This window comes from Coregonus clupeaformis, unplaced genomic scaffold (genome assembly GCF_020615455.1).
Source record: "Coregonus clupeaformis isolate EN_2021a unplaced genomic scaffold, ASM2061545v1 scaf1073, whole genome shotgun sequence".
NCBI classification, from domain to species: domain Eukaryota; kingdom Metazoa; phylum Chordata; class Actinopteri; order Salmoniformes; family Salmonidae; genus Coregonus; species Coregonus clupeaformis.
This window is the reverse complement of record NW_025534527.1, coordinates 161215-185823: the sequence shown is the minus strand read 5'-3', so window position 1 is coordinate 185823 and position 24609 is coordinate 161215. Positions and strand designations below refer to the sequence as shown.

The window sequence follows — 24609 nt, the reverse complement described above, 5'->3', positions numbered from 1 at the left end:
ACAGTGGGGGAAAAAAGTATTTAGTCAGCCACCAATTGTGCAAGTTCTCCCACTTAAAAAGATGAGAGAGGTCTGTAATTTTCATCATAGGTACACGTCAACTATGACAGACAAAATGAGAAGAAAAAAAATCCAGAAAATCACATTGCTTAGGATTTTTAATGAATTTATTTGCAAATTATGGTGGAAAATAAGTATTTGGTCAATAACAAAAGTTTCTCAATACTTTGTTTTACCCTTTGTTGGCAATTACACAGGTCAAACGTTTTCTGTAAGTCTTCACAAGTTTTCCACACTGTTGCTGGTATTTTGGCCCATTCCTCCATGCAGATCTCCTCTAGAGCAGTGATGTTTTTGGGGCTGTCGCTGGGCAACACAGACTTTCAACTCCCTCCAAAAAGATTTTCTATGGGGTTGAGATCTGGAGACTGGCTAGGCCACTCCAGGACCTTGAAATGCTTCTTACGAAGCCACTCCTTCGTTGCCCGGGCGGTATGTTGGGGATCATTGTCATGCTGAAAGAGCCCAGCCACGTTTCATCTTCAATGCCCTTGCTGATGGAAGGAGGTTTTCACTCAAAATCTCCACGATACATGGCCCCATTCATTCTTTCCTTTCACGGATCAGTCGCCCTGGTCCCTTTGCAGAAAAAACAGCCCCAAAGCATGATCTTTCCACCCCATGCTTCACAGTAGGTATGGTGTTCTTTGCGATGTGTCAGGATAAACGTGTATGCAGTGAACGAAGTCAAGCGCAGGACACCGAGACTGGCAGATGTACTTTACTAATAAACGTAAAGAGTACAAAACAACAAAACCTCCAAAACAGGGAGGAACAATAATCGCAATACACAGTCCTGCCGAAAACAAACGGAGAACAATCCCACACAACAACGAATGACAGACAGGGGTTATAAAGGGAACCATCAACACTAATGGGAAACAGGTGTACACAAGCAGACCAATCTAGATGATTGCTGAAACCTAGATAGGTGGCAGCTAGTACTCCGGGGACGACAACGCCGAAAGCCTGCCCGAGCAAGGAGGAGGAGCAGCTTCGACTACATCCGGGTGACAGGATGCAACTCAGCATTCTTTGTCCTCCAAACACGACGAGTTGAGTTTTTACCAAAAAGTTATATTTTGGTTTCATCTGACCATATGACATTCTCCCAATCCTCTTCTGGATCATCCAAATGCACTCTAGCAAACTTCAGACGGGCCTGGACATGTACTGGCTTAAGCAGGGGACACGTCTGGCACTGCAGGATTTGAGTCCTGGCGGTTAGTGTGTTACTGATGGTGGCTTTGTTATTTTGGTCCCAGCTCTCTGCAGGTCATTCACTAGGGTCCCCCCGTGTGGTTCTGGGATTTTTGCTCACCCGTTCTTGTGATCATTTTGACCCCCACGGGGTGAGATCTTGCGTGGGAGCCCCAGATCGAGGGGAGATTATCAGTGGTCTTGTATGTCTTCCATTTCCTAATAATTGCTCCCACAGTTAATTTCTTCAAACCAAGCTGCTTACCTATTGCAGATTCAGTCTTCCCAGCCTGGTGCAGGTCTACAATTTTGTTTCTGGTGTCCTTTGACAGCTCTTTGGTCTTGGCCATAGTGAAGTTTTGGAGTGTGACTGTTTGAGGTTGTGGACAGGTGTCTTTTATACTGATAACAAGTTCAAACAGGTGCCATGAATACAGGTAACAAAGTGGAGGACAGAGGAGCCTCTTAAAGAATAAGTTACAGTCTGTGAGAGCCAGAAATCTTGCTTGTTTGTAGGTGACCAAATACTTATTTTCCACCATAATTTGCAAATAAATTCATTAAAAATCCTACAATGTGATTTTCGGGTTTTTTTCTTTCTCAATTTGTCTGTCATAGTTTGACGTGTACCTATGATGAAAATTACAGGCCTCTCATCTTTTTAAGTGGGAGAACTTGCAACAATTGGTGGCTGACTAAATACTTTTTTCCCAACTGTAGATAGGCCTGCTGGTTATTGTATGTATAAATACAGTATGTATGTATGTAAATATATTTAGCAGTTGGTTAATGATGAAACATGATAAATCCACACTAGACTTGTGTTTTGTTTTATTCTTCCCCTTTAATATGAATCAAATGTTGTAATATTATAACCTACACAATGTCATCATGTAGACTACTTTCATGGTGTGTGTTATAATATTATAACCTACATATGTCATCATATAGACTACTTTCATGTGTGTGTTATAATATTATAACCTACACAATGTCATCATGTAGACTACTTTCATGGTGTGTGTTATAATATTATAACCTACACAATGTCATCATGCAGACTACTTTCATGGTGTGTGTTATAATATTATAACCTACACAATGTCATCATGTAGACTACTTTCATGGTGTGTGTTATAATATTATAACCTACACAATGTCATCATGTAGACTACTTTCATGGTGTGTGTTATAATATTATAACCTACACAATGTCATCATGTAGACTACTTTCATGGTGTGTGTTATAATATTATAACCTACCACAATGTCATCATGTAGACTACTTTCATGGTGTGTGTTATAATATTATAACCTACACAATGTCATCATGTAGACTACTTTCATGGTGTGTGTTATAATATTATAATCTACACAATGTCATCATGTAGACTACTTTCATGTGTGTGTTATAATATTATAACCTACACAATGTCATCATGTAGACTACTTTCATGGTGTGTGTTATAATATTATAACCTACACAATGTCATCATGTAGACTACTTTCATGGTGTGTGTTATAATATTATAACCTACACAATGTCATCATGTAGACTACTTTCATGGTTGTGTGTTATAATATTATAACCTACACAATGTCATCATGTAGACTACTTTCATGGTGTGTGTTATAATATTTAACCTACAATGTCATCATGTAGACTACTTTCATGGTGTGTGTTATAATATTATACACCTACACAATGTCATCATGTAGACTACTTTCATGGTGTGTGTTATAATATTATAACCTACACAATGTCATCATGTAGACTACTTTCATGGTGTGTGTTATAATATTATAACCTACACAATGTCATCATGTAGACTACTTTCATGGTGTGTGTTGTTTTCTTTCTTCACTTTTTATAAATCAAATGCTGTAAGATACACAATGTTGGGAATGTACTTGGTTGTGTGTGTGTGTGTTTTCTACTTTTATAAATAAAATGTTTAAACAATGTTGTAATGTACGTTTTTATTTAACGTGTCATACATTTTCTGCTGGTAATGCTTTAAAAGTGAATCGTCTTTGATTCTTCTGCTACTCAAGAGACCAACAAAAGTTACAAACAATTGCCACTAGGGGTCGCCTAAATATAGTTTTAGGGAGAGGGATCGTAGAGAAACGGGTTTGATACTGTAGTTTTGCAGCGCTCATGCAACTGACGTCACTCATGAAGAGGCGGAACATATCACACCCGGTCTGTTCAGTTGAAACACGGATTTGATAGTCAGTGTAGCAGATTATGTTTTGCACAATACAGAGAACAGAATTGAGTGATTCTCACTAACTCCATCCACTGCTCAACGGGTAAGTAGTTGTTAAAGCAGTATGTATTTGTTATAGGGCCCAGTTAAAATAAAAACCTGTTAAACGTTCATAATAACGCTGTCTATATTGCATTCTTTTTGAAAGATGAGACAAACCTATAGGCCCTACATTTATAATAATCAATGTTTATATATTTTTTGGGGAAATTATATAGCCTATTTATAACCTGGAACAACTCCAAACACTTACAATACATGACCAAAAGTATGTGGACACCTGCTCGTCGAACATCTCATTCCAATACCATGGGCATTAATTATCTTGTTTCAGGAGAAGACCCAGATGCAGACAGTGTTGAAGTAACAAAAAGTTTACAACAAAAACAAGGCGCAGGCAAACGACAGGTCAGGGGCAGGCAGGGGTCAGTAATCCAGATCAGAGTCCAAAAGGTACAGAACGGCAGGCAATCTCAGGTTCAGGGCAGGCAGAATGGTCAAAACCGGGAAAACTTGAAAACAGGAACTTGAGCAAGACAGGCGCAAGGAGAAAACCGCTAGTAGGCTTGACGAAACAAAACGAACTGGCAACAGACAAACAGAGAACACAGGTATAAATACACTGGAGGGGGGTGGAGACAATCACAAAGACAGGTGAAACAGATCAGGGTGTGACATTAATATGGAGTTGGTCCCGCCTTTGCTGCTATAACAGCCTCCACCCTTCTGGGAAGGCTTTCCACTAGATGTTGGAACATTGCTGCTGGGATTTTCTTCCATTCAGCTAAAAGAGCATTAATGAGGTCGGACATTGATTTTGGGGCGATTAGGCCTGGCTCCGCAGTCGGCGTTCCAATTCATCCCAAAGGTGTTCGGTGGGGGTTGAAGTCAGGGCTCAGGTGCAGGCCAGTCAAGTTCTTCCACACCGATCTCGACAAACCATTTCTGTATGGACCTCACTTTGTGCACGGGAGAATTGTCATGCTGAAACAGGAAAGGGCCTTCCCCAAACTGTTGCCACAAAGTTGGAAGCACAGAATCGTCTAGAATGTAATTGTATGCTGTAAGCGTTAAGATTTCCCTTCACTGGAACTAAGGAGCCCCGAACCATGAAAAACAACCCCAGACCATTATTCCTCCTCCACCAAACTTCACAGTTGGCACAGTTACCGTTCTCCTTGCATCCGCCTAAACCCAGATTCGTCCGTCAGACTGCCAGATGGTGAAGCGTGATTCATCACTCCAGAAAACGCTGTTTCCACTGCTCCAGAGTCCAATGGCGCAAGCTTTACACCACTCCAGCCAACGCTTGGCATTGCACATGGTGATCTTAGGCTTGAACGGCTGCTCGCCATGGAAACCCATTTCATGAAGCTCCCGACGAACAGTTCTTGTGCTGAAGTTGCTTCCAGAGGCAGTTTGGAACTCATTGGTGAGTGTACAACTCTGGTGTGGCTGAAGTAAAAATATTTGCAAACATTTCCAAAAACCTGTTTTTGTTTTGTCTTATGGGGTATTGTGTGTAGATTGATGAGGGGAAAAATTATTTAATCCATTTTTAGAATAAGGCTGTAATGTAATAAAATGTGGAAAAAAGTCAATGGGTCTGAATACTTTCCGAATGCACTGTAAGTGTTTGGTTTGGGAAGAGAAGAGTGGCATCTGCTCCTCCTGTTCTCAATGTTTTCTCTTGAGTCTCTGTAAACAGGGAAGAAAACAGATTGTGAGTCTATTGTTTTCATGAGATAGGTTTGATTGAGCATTAGTAGCTACTGGTAGTGAAGTAAAAAAGGACAGTTTATTCTTACTGACTATTAAAACTGTAGTGAACAATTTGGTTACACTTTACAATACAGTGTCCTTATTACTGTGTAGGTCTAACTCCTGTAAGTACAGTGTAACAAGTACTGTCATTACTCATTGTTACCCTGTACTTAGGGTTAGGGTACAAATTAAATAGATCATGCAATTCTCTCTTACCTTCAACAGCTGTGAATAGACCCCCACAGCACCAGAAACAGAGCAAGTCTGGATATACTTCCACACATACTGACCAACTGCAGAACCATCATTGACCCAACACTGCCTGCTCAGACCGACTACAGATATGACTAAAACAGTGGAGGCTCCTCAGAGGAGGAAGGGGAGGACCATCCTCAGTCAATTTAATACAAATATAAATAGTGAAACATTTAAAAACTGTTTTCCTTTTTAGATAAAACAATACTAAATATATTCACGTCACCAAATAATTGATTAAAATACACTGTTTTGCAATGAAGGGCTAAAGTAGCCTCAACAGCACTCTGCAGGGTAGCACCATGGTGTAGCCGGAGGACAGCTAGCTTCCATCCTCCTCTGGGTACAGCCTTATTCCGTTCTGCAAATGCAGCTAGCTAGTTTAGACTACTCAAATACCCGGCTCAAACAGAGGGATGCTATGTTAGTTAGCTGGCTATGACTATCAACACAACACTGAAACTCTTCCAAGTCAAGGTAAGCTTTTGGTTTTAATAATTAGCTATTGTAGTATCTAAACAGTTTATGATTTTGCTGACGTTTGCAAATGGTGTGTTAGAGGAATTTGGCTCTGCTTGGCGGAAACATCTGGACAACATTACTATAGGGGCCCTCTAAGACAGAGGAGATTCGGATGTGTAAAGGCCAGGGATTGGTCTATCTAAAACCACCCAGTATTATGTTTACATATTATAAATACCATGGTTGGAACAAAGGAAGGAGAGAATTACATATTAGAGATTGGGTCAGTTGTTCTCCAGATGTCTGCAGGAGTCTGTAAATTGATACTGTAATCTTTGATGTAATCTTTGATGTAATAAACCATTATAATCAAGGACAGTGTCAGCCCGGATTTCTTGTCATCACAGCATATCAGCATCGTTGTCTACGACACCACACTATGACATTACTTTAGCTATTCCGCCGATTCTGTTGAAAACCTTTTCTTAAACGGAAGCAAACGGAGCGAAGCGGGGATAAACATACCTGAATTTGTCCAATGGAAACTCTTCTATGCAACTGTTGGACTAATGATTACACACTATATCAGCTAGATGCAGGCAAGAGACGGATGTACCTGCGCCCGACTAGCTCTTAGGAAACTTTGCTCTATTTTTTTAAAATGTATTATGTATTACATGATTAGCTCAGAAAGTGTTTTATATCATTACATACAGCGGAAAAACTACTTAGATTTGTGTGTATTGGGTATTTGTTGTGAAATTGTTAGATATTACTTGTTAGATTTTACTGCACTGTCGGAGCTAGAAGCACAAGTATTTTGCTTCACCCGCAATAACATCTGCTAAACACGTGTATGTGACAAATACAATTTGATTTGATTTGAAGAGTGTGCAAGGCGGTATAGAATGTGTCACTGTCTGTCAATGTGTCACTGTCTGTCACCTCACAATTTTCTCTCGACCTGTGTGCACCAACATTGCAAACTTACATTTATAGGCTCGGTTGTAGCAACCTCATGCTGGGTATAGGGAAAATGTGAGTATCATGTAGTAGCCTTAACCAATGTTACATTGAACTGGGTGAATGGAATATGAGTGACAGTCATCCAATATGCTGTAATAGAAATTAGGCCATGCTCATAAATAAATAAAAATCGTCCTCCCTCGTCTTAAATGGCATTGACTGACACTGGACTACAATGCAACGTTATTTACTCAGTAGAGGAACAAAATAAAACTTAAGCAAACCAAAGTGATGCTCCTTTTACTGGGTTCACTTAGTTATAATGGACCTTGAGAATTGAATAGGAGGAAGTGGTGCTGTTGTCTAGATTCTACCTGTCTTACAGTTTCGCCCCCAGCCACAGACCTCGTTGACTCCAACCTCCTCTCCCCCTTGTTTTCCTAGGGATGGTCTCCAACCTCCTCTCCCCCTTGTTTTTCCTAGGGAGGGGTCTGGTCTCCAACCTCCTCTCCCCCTTGTTTTCCTAGGGATGGTCTGGTCTCCAACCTCCTCTCCCCTTGTTTTCCTAGTGATGGTCTGGTCTCAACCTCCTCTCCCCTTGTTTTCCTAGGGATGGTCTGGTCTCAACCTCCTCTCCCCCTTGTTTTCCTAGGGGATGGTCTGGTCTCCAACCTCCTCTCCCCCTTGTTTTCCTAGGGATGGTCTGGTCTCCAACCTCCTCTCCCCCTTGTTTTCCTAGGGATGGTCTGGTCTCCAACCTCCTCTCCCCTTTTTTCCTAGGGATGGTCTGGTCTCAACCTCCTCTCCCCCTTGTTTTCCTAGGGATGGTCTGGTCTCAACCTCCTCTCCCCCTTGTTTTTCTGCTTGCCTTTCTTTATTTTCTTTCTCCATCCATCCATCACTCCAGCCACCCCTTTCTGACGATCTCACCTCCTCTCATTCTCTGGTAAGTCCATCACCATCTTCATCCATCCTCCCCTTTCTCCTCACCCTCATCACCCTCTTCATCCATCCTCCACCTACCTTTTCACCTTTCAACCGGTAACACCTAGATCATCTCCAAGACCTTCCTAGTAACATATCCCAGTAATCCCAGTGCTTATCTCTTTCCTGTGTGTGTGTGTGTGTGGCAGTGTTTGGCCCCAGCAGGGGTTATTAACCTGCTCCATATGGACCTGGATGTACTATTGCAGGCCGCCATGTCTCCAGCACCCAAGGTTGGTGTGTCTCCCCATTGGTCAGGCAGCAAGGTCACCAGGTCAAGGTTCAGGGGTCAGTCAGACACAGGCTTGTGGTCCTGGTGGTTTGAACCCTTCCCCTGGTTCAGTGCACAGTCTTTGCATGCTATGCATGGGTTCACTCAACGCATGCAAGGGATGAACTGACAGCCTTCCTCACATGGCAGTAAGACCGAGGGTACCGACTGACAGACTGGGTACAGACTGACACAAACAGGGTACTGGAAGACAGGGTACAGACAGACAGACAGACAGGGTGCAGTCAGTGTGTCTCTTCAGTCCAACCACTGAGATGGAATACGATCCATCATTGCAGCATTACCAACAGGCAGGCCACTGGACTGGACTTTAGAAAGGACAAACGATCAGTTATTCATGAACATTTGTTCCAGTGAACCAAAGGGAGATTGATGCTCTATTATTGGATGCTATCATAATGTAAACAAAACCCTGAGAGGATAATAAGTAATACTAACACAGAAAATCACAAATGGAGAGTGGTTAATATGGAATACGAACACAGAGAATCTGTTAAATTATAGATTTTAATAATAAAAAGACTTAGGCTATTTTTATTGTTCACATTATTTGCATTGATGATGTATTGAAGTCAAGTGGTTCAACATTCAAATGCAGTTTGATGTACCACACAGGACAGATTGGAAAAAGCAAAGGTTGGTGGAACTCCACCAAGTGGACAATTGCTTCAGTTCCGTTGTGGCAACAATGCTACCAGAGATATTTAATACAAGATCAAATGTTATGTCAATATTATCATCTCCAAATTGTTTCCCGCCCCCCACCCGTGATATATTATTATTCCAATTGAGCTGTTAATCTGGTTTTAATTTAACAATGCTCCGATTGGAGGGAGGATCACCACATGACTTTAGAACCTACCAACTTGTTTCTTTGTAACAGTCAAATGTGGTTATTCCCAACATTGATCAACTCCCATTCTATGCCACCATTTTCTAAAAGCATTATCTTTGTTATTTGGCGGAAAGCTTACCGAGCTCATTTTGGTTTAACCATCTTCGAATTTGAGGTGTCGGCCCCTTCCTGCTGAAAGCATTGCTATATACACAAGTTTACGCGCTGTATCCCGGGTGGCGCCATAACTCTACACAAATGCATTTCATTTCCGCCGGAAGTTGTTGGCACAACGTCTGCCGGTGTAAACACAGCGATGTCGACGCTAGCTTGGGAACACTGCTCAACCACGGCGCCTGACAAGTTTTTGTCAGAACACTTACACCCATCCTTCCGTGGCAATGCCGCAACCCGTCAAGGAGCGGAGGGGGAGGAACTTGCAAGGGACTATTTGGAAACTCTGGGCAACAGCATTGAAACCAAAGGCTTAGTGGTGTGCGAAAAGGAACCGTGGCTTGCAGCATCTCCCGATGGAGTGATAAACAACGACATTCTGTTGGAGATCAAATCACCTGTGATGGGAAACAAGTCACTTGCAGAATTTTTGGCAACAAAGAACTGCGAAATCACAACTGTGGCAAACGGAGATAGGGTAGATTACCATATTGCCTGCAATGGTCAAAAGGCTACTACATGCAGGTACAAATTGGGATACACTGCACAGGGCTTCAGCACTCCAAGTTGGTGATCTGGAACAAAACTGAGCACCTAGAAATCGAAGTACCCTACGACCAAGGCTTTGTCCAGGGGCATATCATAAGGCTGCGCACATTCTACTTTGCCCACATGCTCCCGAAAATTGTTGACGATTTTGTTGAGGGAAGGTTACAGTTCTGCAGTAAATATCTCAGCATTTTAAAACCAAAATAAACTGCCTTATTTAGGTCATGCCCACAGGAGCCAACAGATGTCCATTGTTTACATGATCTCTTTATGCTGTGCAATATATCAGTGTGCGTACTGTTTGAGTGAAAATAAAGTTTGATGTAATTTCAATCCTTAGAGTGCTACAATTTATTTTAACACAGTTCATAATTCATAGTAAGCTCATACTGTACATAAATAACACTGGATTAATTAATTGTTTTGAGGAAACTAAACAAATGGCTTCAACAAGAAAAGATTGCGTGTTTAATCTTAACAGGTATTAAAAAGTAAAATACAAAAGCAGCCCACACAATTACATCACTATGAAAATATTCATATATAATATTAAAAAAATACAATGCACGCAGTATTTGTTGTGTTTATCTGTATTTAATGAACAACATGGCTGGGTGTTGGTAGACAGGGACACAGGGCAAGATTCTAAACCTCACTGATCAGTGGACTCTTCAGGTTAACTAGGCCAGCACAGATGGTTAAGATGTTGTCCAGTTTCGGTGCCATGCTGATGGGAACATTCTGGGATAAAATCTTAAACACCTTCAGTCTCTGGATTGCTCTTTCCACATGTATGCGGACATTGGCTACTCGCCTGTGCGTGTCGTCTCCTCATTGGTCAACTGATTGCGCCTGTAGTGAAAGCAGGGATGTTCAAACTGACCCTTCTCTCATCAAGCAAGTCTCCGAATGGTGAACCCACGGTCCGCCATGACCTCATCACCAGCCCTCAGTCTAGGAACCCACTGTCCATGGTGATAAACTTATCGCTGCTTCTGCCAGCATAGGCATCAGATATAAACATGATTAGCCCATTAGGGGCCACAGCGACCGAGATATTTCACAGTGTTGCGTGATTTATACTGGCTGAAAGTGTCACTCCTTGAGTCGTGGTTTGTGGCTCTCTGCATGGCACTTTCGGCACAGTCAATGATGCAGGTGGTTCGAGGGTAGTTCCTCTGAAGCGACAAGGGCATGGTGGCACGAATGGTCTCTCTTGGAAGCCAGGGGATCAGGACTTTGAACTGTTCACCCATCACGTCAATCCAGTGACTAATCACAATGCTTGCCATGGATGTAGACACATTGAAGCGGTGAGCAATATCTCCTAATATTAGGTTTAGTTTTAGTTTCATCAACGTCATAAGTATTTGGTCAACAACAGGAAGGGTAATTGATGGCTTACTGAAAGGCAACAACACCGTCACCAGGGTGAAGAATTGAACCATAAGCACTCCTGTATACAGCCGGGACCTAGCATCATCAATGACCGTGGTGCTGGTCACAGTAGGACTCTTTTCTGCCTCGCACTGTGTGGCCTTGTCTACTTTAACAGACTGTGTTGTTGAACAGTAAATGTGATCAATATGTGACGGATCCTCCCATTGGGTCTGGGCATCTCGAAATTTTGGTGTAGCAGGCTCGGCCTCACAGACAGGCTGACAGGTTTCTGGAGCATCTAAAAAGGGGAAGAGAAAACATGGATGGAGCTAAATTAATGCAGGCATAGAGTCCTCTCACTACAAACATCACAATGGAAAAATGTGTACTGCAACATTGCACTCACACGCACACACACAATCATCATCACAACAGCCTGCCACCTTGCATTGTATTTATGATGTAGACTAAGGCACACGCAGCAGGCACACACACACACACAATTAATGATGTAGCTACTCGTGGGCATTGTTTGTCCCATCTCCAAAACAATCAACTGCCTTAGCAAAATACCGCGGTAGCAATGTTAATGTATGACAACTTCTTCATAATTAACAGTATTGTCAGCTTCATAGCTAAAGTTGCTGAACTTACCCTCAGATTCAAGTCTGCGTTTCTTTATCTGGGGGAGGCGGTGGTCCGCTGGGTGAGTTGACGCCTCTTTGGCTCGGGAGGCGATTGTATCCCAACCACAACTCTGGGAAAGGACTATCCTTGGTAGGTTTTTGGTCAACAAAGTGATAGGAACAAACAAAAACGTTGAGGGGTGGTTTCTTTAGATTCAATGCCTTCAGCCAGGTCCTTGATTCAGTCGGTATCATGCTTGCAAAAAATTTAAACAATGGAGCGCATGGACATTGCCTCTTCGTACTGGTTTGTGGTCGTAGCACTCTCTATCTAACCACTCGTTCAGGTGCTTTCTCGAGTTTTTGCAACCAACTACCGCTCACGTCGTTCCCGAACCACTTTTCTTCATGTTGTAATTGTAATTTTTATATCCTCTTTGTCACTGCGATATCAGTGCTTTTGTCGGCACAACGGAGCTAGCTACAAAACAAACCCAGCCCGGCAGAACGGAAGTGGATTGCATCGGCGGGAGGAGTTCAGGAAGTAGAGCGGAAACGGCTCCAAAACTTGTCTATAGCTTTTTGCCTTTTGGCTAAGATCAAGATCGAGTGCAGTACCCAGGCGATCCTGAAGGTGGAGTGATGTCGTCATCTGCCACTTCACAGTCGGTAGCAGCTGGACTGAAGAACACTGCGTTTTCAATGGACTGGAAAAGAAAGTTTGATGGAGAGATTTCGTTTTGGAAAATAAGTTCTTTTTTGGACCTCTCCGGCTGACAGCAGATGATGTGCACTGTCAGCAACAAAACACACCCGAGAAGTTCTATGATGTGTCTTTCCTACACCATCACCAGGCTGGAGGGGTGAGAGGGCTCTTCTGAACGACCGCGACAGCACCCCGCCCTCAGTAGTTTTCAAGTTGAGTCCCTGTGCAGGCACAATCTGAGGGGTGCTAACCGTGCACATGTTCAACCCCTGGGTCACTGAAGAAACACTAGTGTGCTACCTCAGCCGGTATGTGACCATCTTGCCAGAAGTGAGAGATATTAAGGGACGCCTTAGGCATCTGGACAGGAAGAGGCAGTTTCGCGTGCTGCTAAAGGAAGACAGGCGGCCATGATGGCTACCTCCATCCTCCCGCGTCTTTTTTCTATCGGGTGCAGACAGAGGCTACCTCATGTATGCTTGGCAGCTTCGCTTCTGCAGGAAGTGCAGCACGTACGGGCACCTCGCTGATGCCTGCACCCAGACAGGTGCAGAAACTGTGGGACCCTCGGCCATGTAATGAGGGATTGCACCGTGCCTAAGCGCTGCAGTCTGTGCAGCTCAGAGGAGTACCTGTTCCGTCACTGTTCAAAGGCAGCCCCCTCTTACGCCAGAGCGGTGAGCGAAAAATAGCAGATGAGGGAGAAGTTATAGAGCTACGCGCTATTGAGGAGGTCGTGGAGGAGCTAGTGATGGAGAGAGAACGGCGAGGTCTGAGGAGAGCGGGAGTGAGGCACCATCATCACCTCATGAGGAGAGACGGAGCGGGGGACAGGAGTTGGAGCAAGCAAATGGAGGGCTCGGGAGAGCCCACCGCCCCTCTGCTCCAGAGAGCTGGACCACTGTGGGAAAGGGGAGGAAGTGCTCTGTCAAGAGGAAGCAGATGAGCCCTGTTTCCTCACTCATCCGCATGGAGAGAACGGAGAAGTCCGCCATTGGGGGGGGATCGTTTCAGTTGTTTTGCAAGCGTGTAGTCTGAGGAGAAAAGCCGAAACCCGGGCAGCGCAGAGGAGACTCTGCTTTCCCTGTCAGGCGCGAGCTCTACTGACAGCAGCGGTCTGGCACCCAGCGGTGTTCCAGCACCCACACTGACTGAGGAGGAAGTGTTTTCCCGACCCCCTATCTTTGTGGACAGTCCTCCCGGGGACCACCGTTTCCCAGACAGGCCTCCTAACGAGGACTTAAAGTGAGTCTGAAAATTAATGTCATAGTTAGATAGTTTGTCCGCTTCCCTCCTTTCCCCATGTCGTCCATTTTAACATAGCTAGCATAAACGCTAGAGGTTTAGGAACCCTGTTAAAAGGGCGACTGTTTCTTCCCATTTGTCGTCCATTTGCTTCTCTGTGTGTTTTTTACAAGAAGTACATTTAAAATATCAAAATGATATGGAGCGATTTACGAGGGAATGGGTTCAATGAACTAATTACACACATTTCTGTTCTGATGAAAACAGTGCATTCGGGGGACTCTATTGAGGCGCATCGAAAACATATTTAATGTGCCTAATAATAAAGTAGTCAATTAAACATTACGGTAAAAATGAATTACCTTTTTTATTGTGGCATAAACAAAACCAGTCATTATATTTTCATCTGATTTGTCAAACAAATCAATTCAAAATGTAGGCTACTTCTGTGCATGTTCTTCCACTCCAAAATTATTTCAGCATCCAAACTGCATATATAACCTATTAGCGCCATTTGATGAATGAAATAGACATCTGTTACAAAACACCTAAAATGTTGCCTAATGAAGTTCAGCAATTGCCATTGATTGGGACTACGTTAATTGATGTGCCTTGCTGACAAATTGACCCTTTTTTGTAGCATGAAAAGTCGTAATGTGCCTACAGTGTATCATGTATGTAGCCTATTGGATAATGGCAAAATCATTTGGGCTTTTTGGGGGTTGGTTTCATTAAATGTCGTTAATGTAGTGCTCATAAAATATATTTAATATATGGCTCATCAGGCTCAGTTAGAATCAGGTTTGAATGTTCATGCTGATCAAAGCTCTAATCAAATCCAGACATGTATATGCTTTACAATTTTACAATGCTTTTGAGATGACACTTTCGGTTTTTGCGGGAGAAAAGTGATTTATTCTCGGTTAATACCGGGTTACCTGGGAGGAAAGACATTTATTCTCGGGATGGAACATTTGTAAAATACCGGGAAAATATTGAACCCTAATGCGCATACAGATTGATTCACAAGTCACCAACCAAGTAACTTACATATACTGTACCTTCATTAGGCCTAATGGCATTTTATGTCCATGATATGACATTTCTTGTAGTGACTGAGTAAGCCTAATTGTAAAAGTAAGCCTCAAAAGTGCCATGTTTGTACAGTTTATAATGTGGAGTACACTTTAGGCAGCCAGGACCATCGCCAGGACCGCTCCGGCCTAGCTCGCAATGCAGTCGTTGAAGTTTGGCCTCTAGTAATTTGGGAGTGCAACTTTATGAAGGCCTCCTCACAATGTCCTTATCAAACAAGGCTCTACAGAAAGATTTTAATAATAAAAAAGACATAGGCTATTTTTATTGTTCACATTATTTCGCATTGATGATGTATTGAAGTCAAGTGGTTCAACATTCAAATGCAGTTTGATGTACCACACAGGACAGATTGGAAAAAGCGACGATCGGTGGAACTCTGGTGCCACCAAGTGGACAATTGCTTCAGTTCCGTTGTGGCAGCAATGCTACCAGAGATATTTGATACAATATCAAATGTTATGTCAATATTATTATCTCCAAATTGTTTCCCCCCCACCCGTGATATATTATTATTCCAATTGAGCTGTTAATCAGGTTTTAATTTAACAACGCTTTCTCTCATTTCCGATTGGAGGGCGGATCACCACGTGACTTTAGAACCTACCAACTTGTTACTTTGTAACAGTCAAACGTGGTTGTTCCCGACGTTGATCAACTCCCAATCTATGCCACCATTTTCTAAAAGCATCATCTTTGATATTTGGCGGAAAGCTTACCGAGCTCATTTTGGTGTAACCACAGTCGAATTTGACGTGTCGGAGAACGGCCCCTTCCTCCCGAAAGCATTGCGGTATCGCTTCTCGGCCTTTTGGCTAAGATCAAGTGTAGTATCTGTTCTTATCAGTTTAATATCTGATACGTCCCCTATCTGGGGACCATATATTAAATTGATTTTTGGAATAGGGAGATGGAATAGGGGCTTGCTCCGTCCACTCCACGCATCGACCTGGTATTGCAGTACCTCCAGGAACGGTGCACCCCCTGTCATTGTAAAGGTAAATCAGGTAGAGTTAACGCAGTTGCTCAGTTTGAATTTGTTAGGATCGTGATGTATATTGTAATTTCACAACAGTGCAATTCACATGATCAAAAATATACACAAATAGCTAAGTAATTAAGTAGTTTAAAAAAAGAAGACCGTTGTTATGATTGGAAATATATACACTAGAAGAGAGACCGATTACCTATATCACCTTCCACCTGGCTACGGGCACAATTAAATGGTTTAGACAACAGACTGAAAGATTTTAATTGGCTTGTTTTACACAGACGTCTTCCGGTCCGTTCAACATTATATGATCATAATTTGACCCTGAATAAATTTTGTCCCAGGGACAACTGTTTCATAATTGAAACAATTCCCCATGTTTTATGGGAATGCTCTTTTTGCCCAAATAGTTTGGAAGAAAATTAAAATAGATTTTAATATTTTATAAAACATTGATTATGAAGGGGTAGCCAAATTTGAACTAAAAAATGTGGAAAAGGTGCAATTATTAGAATTAGTGACTCTGGTGTCCCTTATCAAGACCAAACTTTGGGAGGCCAGATGTGGTGCGGTCAATGACACCCTCAAGTGGTCACCGACGGGATTGGTTAAATTTATAAAACAAGAAATTTGGAAGAAATACAATTCGAAATAGATAAGTGGGGCATCACATCTGTTAAACATAGATGGAAAGGGATATACCCTTCTTTGTAAACGTTTTTTTATAGCCTATATATAGGCCTATGTATAACTGTATTCTGTCATGTAAATTGAAATGTAGACTAAGCCTTTGTAAATATTTGATATACACTGAGGTTTATTCAGAGTTCCCTTTGATATATGTGTATGTTTTTATTTCTATAATTGTTTTTATTCCTTTGAAATATCAGCTTTGGGAGATTGTTAGAGACATTGTTTACTGCTTCTCTTGAATTAAACCTTTTAGCTGGTCAGGTTCCTCAGAACAGCACTTTTTTTAGGAGTTTTGTTATTTTGATACGGTTAAGGTACTGTTTTTGTAAATCCATGTTATGTACAACGTTATGCACTGATTTTGTACTTGTATTTGAATGAGAAATGAAAATAAACATTATTTTTCCAAAAAAAAAAAAAAAAAAATCTATTCTTATCAGTTTAATATCTGATATCGTCCCTATCTGGGACCATATATTAAATTGATTTTTTGGAATAGGGAGATGGAATAGGGGCTTGCTCTGTCCACTCCACTCATCGACCTGGTATTGCAGTACCTCCGGGCGTGCACCCCCTGTCATTGTGAAGATAAATTGATAAAGATAAACTTCATTGTGAAGTTAACGCAGTTGCTTAGTTTGAATTTGTTAGGATCATGATGTGTATTGTATTTTCACATTTGAACAAGTTCATCTCAACGTCAATGATGGCTAGAGAGTGCTGGTCAAGTCGGTCACCGTTATCTTGACTATGATAGCTGATATCAATGGTGCATTAATCTTCTAATCAAAGTTTATTCATCACCTCCACAGTACAGTGAGGCTTACTTGCAAGCTCTCCTCAACAGTGCAATACACTTATCAAAAATATACATAAATAGCTAAGTAATAAAGTAGTTTAACAAAAAGAAGACAATTGTTATGATTAGAAATATATACACTAGAAGACTATACAGTATAAACTATGAAATGTGCTAAAGTCATGTACGGTAACGTTATCTGATGTACATTTTACATTTTAGTCATTTAGCAGATGCTCTTATCCAGAGCGACTTACAGGAGCAATTAGGGTTAAGTGCCTTGCTCAAGGGCACATCGACAGATTTTTCACCTAGTCGGCTCAGGGATAACGTTATCTGATGTATTTGTCTGAAGTCATTATTTGATAGGCCTGCTATTTCACAATACTCAAATATATGCCCTTGAAATGTATACAAGGTTTGTAATCCGTCTTCCGGGTGTTACAAAGTAACTATGGCTATTCATCCCATTGATTCTATTTCTATGATTTCACACTGCACCTTTTCGAGTGACAAACTTTATATAGTGTACCAAGAGTTATTCCTTCATTTACGGAATGTATACAGTACATATCATATATACAGTACATATCATATATACAATACAGTCGTTGGCTTCGGCCATACCAGTCGCATACGCCCAGTCTCGGAAGCTAAGCAGGGTCGGGCCTGTTTAGTACTTGGTTGGTACACTGCCTGGGAATACCAGGCGCTGTAATCATTTCTGTCCAGCATGGTGTACTCTTCTACTATTTAATATGGGAGCAACTGTCTTTATTTATTACAGTTTCTCTCAATCGCCTACAATAATATTTTGGAACAATTTTCTCGATTTCCAAAACAGAGTCCACAAGACACACAACTTTTGCAAAACAGTAAATGCTTTTTGAAAATGTAGTTGTCTTTTTAAAAACATAATTCTAAAAAATATTATACTGTCAAAATTGCAAATACATTCATCAAAAGAACACAACTGCCTGTAAAAAGATTAACACAACTATACTTATCTCTTGAGTGCAAGCAGAAAAACAGAAAGTTAGTCTGTCTTTTAAAAATCCCAGTAGATCCATAAATGTTCTTTGCAGTCACTAAATCCCGATGATCAAAACTGGATGTACAATGATCCAGGTGCAGAATTATGGGTAATTACTCTCCTTTTATGCATATTTAACCAAACATTTTCATACACATGAAGTGTGATTCCTGATAAAAAATAAAATAATAATAAACTAAGCATATTGTGTGCATGATTCATTCATTGGAGTCATCACAATCCAATTCCATGTATTCAATACATAGGCTGGTTTGCTCACAGTTTTGTAGACTTTCCATTGGCGTACAGAAACGCAATCCACAATAGAAATAAGGAAGCTGAATACAATGGAGGAACCATTGATATGAACGTATAGGCCTCAATCCACAGCAAAGCAATACTCTATAATGGAAGGTCACATATTGGAGATGATGACTTAGGAGTAAGCCAAAGTTACTTAGAAGTAACCCAACTTAATTCTCTCATCTCTGAATGTCCAATATTAAATTAGACAGTCCCTGTTTCCTAGATCTTTCCCTATATTGTACATGGTATGACACTGATGGGGGTGATTTTAGAATTTTGTGCAGTACTATTTACAGATTGCTGAAAAGTTATTTATTCTCGGGAGAAAAGTGATTTATTCCTCGGGATGGAACATTTGTAAAATACCGGAAAATATTCCATCCTAGTCTGGTGGTTAAAAGGTGTTTAGCTGAAACCTTTTATATAAAGTTTATGAAGGTCTTCCCTAGTGTAGTTCCTAGTTTTGACATTGCCATGGTAACACATCAGCATTCTCTTATCTCATCTGGTCTCTCGTCTCTTATTGCCTCACGGAAGGCGGCTTCCTGGGACTCATGGGAGGTAAGCACTTCCTATATTTACTTCCTGTGTTTTTCCTCCAGCCCTCCTTCTGATTGCGCTCCATTTCATCTGTTTGGGAAAAGTATTTTATTTTCTTGATAATATGCTTTGGATTTCCATAAATATCCAATTTTTGATCTGATTGACAGGATGAGGTGAAAGTGTGTTCAGAAGTCTGCCACACTGTTACAACCCTGTGGCTTTAAAAGTCTAGGGTGGATGGAACAGAGACCTGTAACATAATTCATGCAAATTAGAATCATGACATGGAAACAGTGAGAACAAAACTACCACTTGAAAGTGGCACAATATTGTTGTGCCACTTTCTTGATCTAATTGTGCTTTCACAACTGTTGACAAACCTGTTTATTTCACAACACTAAATACATGTCATATTGAAGCTGTAAATCAATCTTCTTGTTGCATGGGTAAATAGCTACAAACTCTGAATTGTTAAATAATTTGTATTTATTAGCAAAAAGTAGTAAGACAAAGGCTGGGCACAGCACAACGCGTTTTGGTTTCACAGAACTAGAACAAGATACACGAGGCTTTAAGCCACTAGAAGATGCTACTAGACTGAGGCTAATGTAACCACTCTGAAATTCATAGACAGAGAAATAGATGCAAGGACCGACCATCAAATAAATGTTATGAGGCTATACAGTGTTTGATCAGATTTGATCGATAAAGTTGACTAATTCAACATATACATAAAAACAAGAGTGTATGACATACTTGTAAATCATTGAGCTATGCATTAAGGTGTCTGTAAACAAATCTAGACATTAATAAATGCATTTCTATATCTTCCAAAACGTTTTAAACAGTGGTGGAGGAGTACAAAAATGGCGTCGCAGTGGCTTCAAAACATCACCTAGTCTCATGTTTTTAGTAGTCCAATCCATCACCCTCCCTCTTCGGAGGAAACACATCTAGTGTTTATATACATAACTGTCTGTCAGTCTGTCAGTGTGTGCATGCGAATTGTGTGTTAACTGTTGACAAAGCAGTTTATTTCACTACAGTAAATGCATGATTTCATATTGAATCTGCAACTCAATACTCTTACTGTATGCAATGATTGATGTCGCTCTAATGGGTACTTTAATGTTGATGTGTGCTGTGCCCTTATGCACATATCATGTATATTCTATCCTGAAATTGATCGTTTTACAACAGGTGCCATAACTTCCTCCCTCCTAGACTGGACTTCCCTTACCTCCGTACTCCCCCTTCTGACCATTCTGAGTACTACTAGTGTCTAAGAACTATTGTGTCTGTCTTCATGCAGGGCTCTCTCAGTTGGTGAGAACACAGCAGGTTGTCACAGCAACCCTGGGAGAAGATGCAATCTTAAACTGTGAGCTCATGAAAACCAAAGATGTGTGGCAAGTCACCTGGCAAAAAGGTGACACCAGGGGCGAATGAAAATGTGGCCACCTACAGTAAACGCGGTCCTAATGTCAACCAACCTTTTAAGGGAAAGTGGAGTTTGAAGACGAGGGTCTGCAGAACTGCTCTATCATCATCAGAGGAGTGTCAAGAGGAGACGAGTCCTGCTACAAGTGTCTGTTTAACACCTTTCCAGATGGACCTATCAGCGGAACGACCTGCCTCCAAGTCAATGGTAAGAACTGATAACATAATGTACTGTAAATGATTGACCCAGAACAACTTCTTCAGAACTTCAGGCAGCCATTTTATCAGATCATACATCCAATGTCTTGCAAACATTTATCAAAATGGAATCATTTAGTAAATCATGTAAATGGAAACATTTAGTAAATCATGTACATGAAAACATTATAGTATTTACATTCACTGTGAACTGTGTCTGTTGTTGTTCTGTAGAGCTGTATGGACCCTCACTCCTCATCACACAAACCAACAACAGTCACACCACTCTGTCCTGTTCTGCTACTGGACGACCTGCTCCTATAGTGACCTGGGATGACATGATGATAGAACATTCCACCACGGTCGATGTCACCCATCCCAATGGAACTATCACTGTGACAACTACTGCAACAGTGGCAGTGGCCAGTCTAACTGACAAAGAGGTTAGGTGTGTTGTGTCACTGTCCTTCAGTGATGTCACCAATAATGCTTCCATGGTGATTCCAGCTAGGGATCAAGCTTCAATTACAGGTGAGAAATGGTTAGGGTTTATACCTCCATAATATATTGACATGATCAGGAACATGATGTCATGATGAAGTATCTTAGTCTATGCCGCTCTGACATTGCTTGTCCATATATTTATTTATATATTCTTAATTCCATTGCTTTACTTAGATTTGTGTGTATTGGGTAAATGTTGTGAGATTGTTAGATATTAGTTGATAGATATTACTGCACTGTCGGAGCTAGAAACACAAGCATTTCGCTACACCCGCAATAACATCTGCTTAACACGTGTATGTGACAATACATTTGATTTGATTTGATTTGAAGTACTACCTGTGTTCATGATGAAGTACTGCCAGTGTTCATGATGAAGTACTGCCAGTGTTCATGATGAAGTACTGCCTGTGTTCATGATGAAGTACTGCCAGTGTTCATGATGAAGTACTGCCAGTGTTCATGATGAAGTACTGCCAGTGTTCATGATGAAGTACTGCCAGTGTTCATGATGAAGTACTGCCTGTGTTCATGATGAAGTATTGCCTGTGTTCATTATGAAGTAATTCCTGTGTTCATGATGAAGTACTGTCTGTGTATTTCTATACTAGGTCAATCTCAGGTCTCTGATGATGACTGGATCAGTGGTAAATGGCTGTTATTCTAATAATGACAAGTCATAGTCAACCTACTATTTTTGATCTTTTATGATTTAACTTTCAGGTGTAGTGTATCTGTGAATTTCACCTCTGTCTTCTCTTGTCATCTCTGTCATTCACAGGTACAGTGGTTGGTTCAGTGTTGGGTTTAGTGTGTCTCATTGCTGTAATCTGTGTATTAGTGTTGCTGCTAAAGAGGATAAAAGAGACCTCGTCAAGGTAGAGATACAAAATATTACCTTGAAAATGAAAACAGTTACTATGAATATAATATGTGATTTGTCTGCCAGATGTTTACCAGTTGATATCTAATTTGATGTAGAAAACCCCCAGTAACTGACCCTGAAACCAGCAGAACTCCCTTAAAGACACCACCACCATCCAAACAGTAAGATGCTCATTCTAAAGAACATTTAAGGGGTCATGATTGAAACCTTTTTGAAAGAAAACATGAAACATGACAATTACATTTTCTGAGACTGTGCTACGCTGGTTTAAACGCATTCTTCAAGATTAAATAATTGTAATAAAATAATAATGAATCCGATTATGTGGTTCTTGTTAGTACATTGTACATTTTGATTTATTTCAATGTCACACCAACCTCCAGTCCATCACAATTGTGAGTATCTCTTCCACATTCTTAAAAGCTTTTTAAGGTAAAAAAATTATTATAACTAAAAAATAAAAATTTTGTTTTTTCAGGTCAAACTCGTCAACCAGCTCACCAACCAGCTCAACAACCAAGCGTAGGACGACGAAGAAGTAGGTTGACCTTCTCATACTTTCATAGCCTCTTCATGTCTTCTGTAATCTCTCTCATTGAGAAAGAAACTTTGGAATGAAACTTGGAAATGTACTTCTGTGGTGTATGTTTCCTGCCGGTACATTGTCTGTTTTGATCTCTTTCACACCAAGCTCCAGTCCGTCACACATGTGAGTATTTTTTACAACTTTATTTGATTATCCCGATAGAAAGCGTGAAACAGACGATATTGAGAATGTTACAAAAGCTTTTAGTATAAATTACAAAAAAACAAAAATTGAAACATAACTCAAAAATGTCCTCTTTTGTTTCAGCATACAATCCCTCAGCTCGTCAGACAAGCGCAGGATCCAACCAGCTCAGGAGGCTGTAAAGAGGTAGGTTTACATCTTCACTCTCACTGTCTGCTGTAGTCTCTCTTCTTCAGGAAGAAGCTCTGAAATGATGTACTGTTGTGGTGGTCATGTTGTCTGCATCTATGCACTCAGCTGCATGTTAATACCTGTTCTGCTGTGTTTTGTCACAATGGCTGTCAGATAATCTTATTACTGGACTGTGTACAGAAGAAAACCTCTACCTCATAATGACCAGTGTATTCATCCAATTGAAAAATGACAATTTTCTTTCCCCCTCTTTTCTCTCTCAGGAACCTTTCCAATGACTACTGAGTGACTACTCACACTGCCACACACACACCTTATCATTATTGACTAATCTGGTTCATGTTATTTTATCTTTAAAAGTCTGTGACAATCAATCCGTATTTTAAAAGCAGTCCTTTTGTAAAGATGTTGTATTGAGCCTGTCATAACAGTTAGCTTAGTTGCCTGGTTTGGCTCAGGTCATGATACTCTAGGGCCTAGGGAGAGTTGTGCAGGTCAGTTTAAAGATTGTAGGGAGAAACCATAAGGCTCTCTGAGACATTTACAAAGATCACACACAGTACGGGGAAAATCAATCTTATTGGACACTTCCACTGAACAATCAATATGCAGTACTGCCATCAGGTAACAGAATCAGGTTTTGACCTCTTAAAACCAAGAGAGACGGCATCAGTACAGCTTTTAATGACATTATGTATTTTTTACTCATGTTTATCTTGTAAATACCTTGTAAGCATTGGTATCTGTCATGTGTGTTGCTGTTTATATGTTTACTTTAAATCTTTATCTTATGTGATGTGCCACAACTGAAGTTCCTTCTGGAAAAAATGTATTTTTTTTATATTCTAGTCTATTTAAGGTTTCAAACGAAGGGTATATTACTGGAAACTTTCGACGTTTACCAGTAAACTACCAGAATTTTGGTAACTTTCATGTTTTGGGGGGGAATTTTATAAAATGACATCTAATCAGCTTTTTTTGGTACTTCAGATTATCATGTGTCATCATCATCTAATTATCTCTGGCCCTCTGTGTGGCCTTATCACATGTCTGTAATTATCTCTGGCCCTCTGTGTGGCTTTATCACATGTCTGTAATTATCTCTGGCCCTCTGTGTGGCCTTATCACATGTCTGTAATTATCTCTGGCCCTCTGTGTGGCCTTATCACATGTCTGTAATTATCTCTGGCCCTCTGTGTGGCCTTATCACTGTAATTATCTCTGGCCCTCTGTGTGGCCTTATCACATGTCTGTAATTATCTCTGGCCCTCTGTGTGGCCTTACCACATGTCTGTAATTATCTCTGGCCCTCTGTGTGGCCTTATCACTGTAATTATCTCTGGCCCTCTGTGTGGCCTTATCACATGTCTGTAATTATCTCTGGCCCTCTGTGTGGCCTTATCACATGTCTGTAATTATCTCTGGCCC

At 40.9% G+C, this 24609-nt stretch overlaps 1 non-coding gene and 2 pseudogenes across 1 annotated transcript; all 3 read left to right on the top strand.

Moving 5' to 3' along the window:
• Nucleotides 1-12784: 12784 nt before the first annotated feature.
• LOC123486223 lies at nt 12785-23728 on the top strand (annotated as a pseudogene).
• On the top strand, nt 15662-15852 carry LOC121563349. The gene has a single exon (XR_005999848.1). It is a non-coding gene; the product is annotated as a U2 spliceosomal RNA (small nuclear RNA).
• On the top strand, nt 16947-17126 carry LOC121563351 (annotated as a pseudogene).
• Nucleotides 23729-24609: the final 881 nt, after the last annotated feature.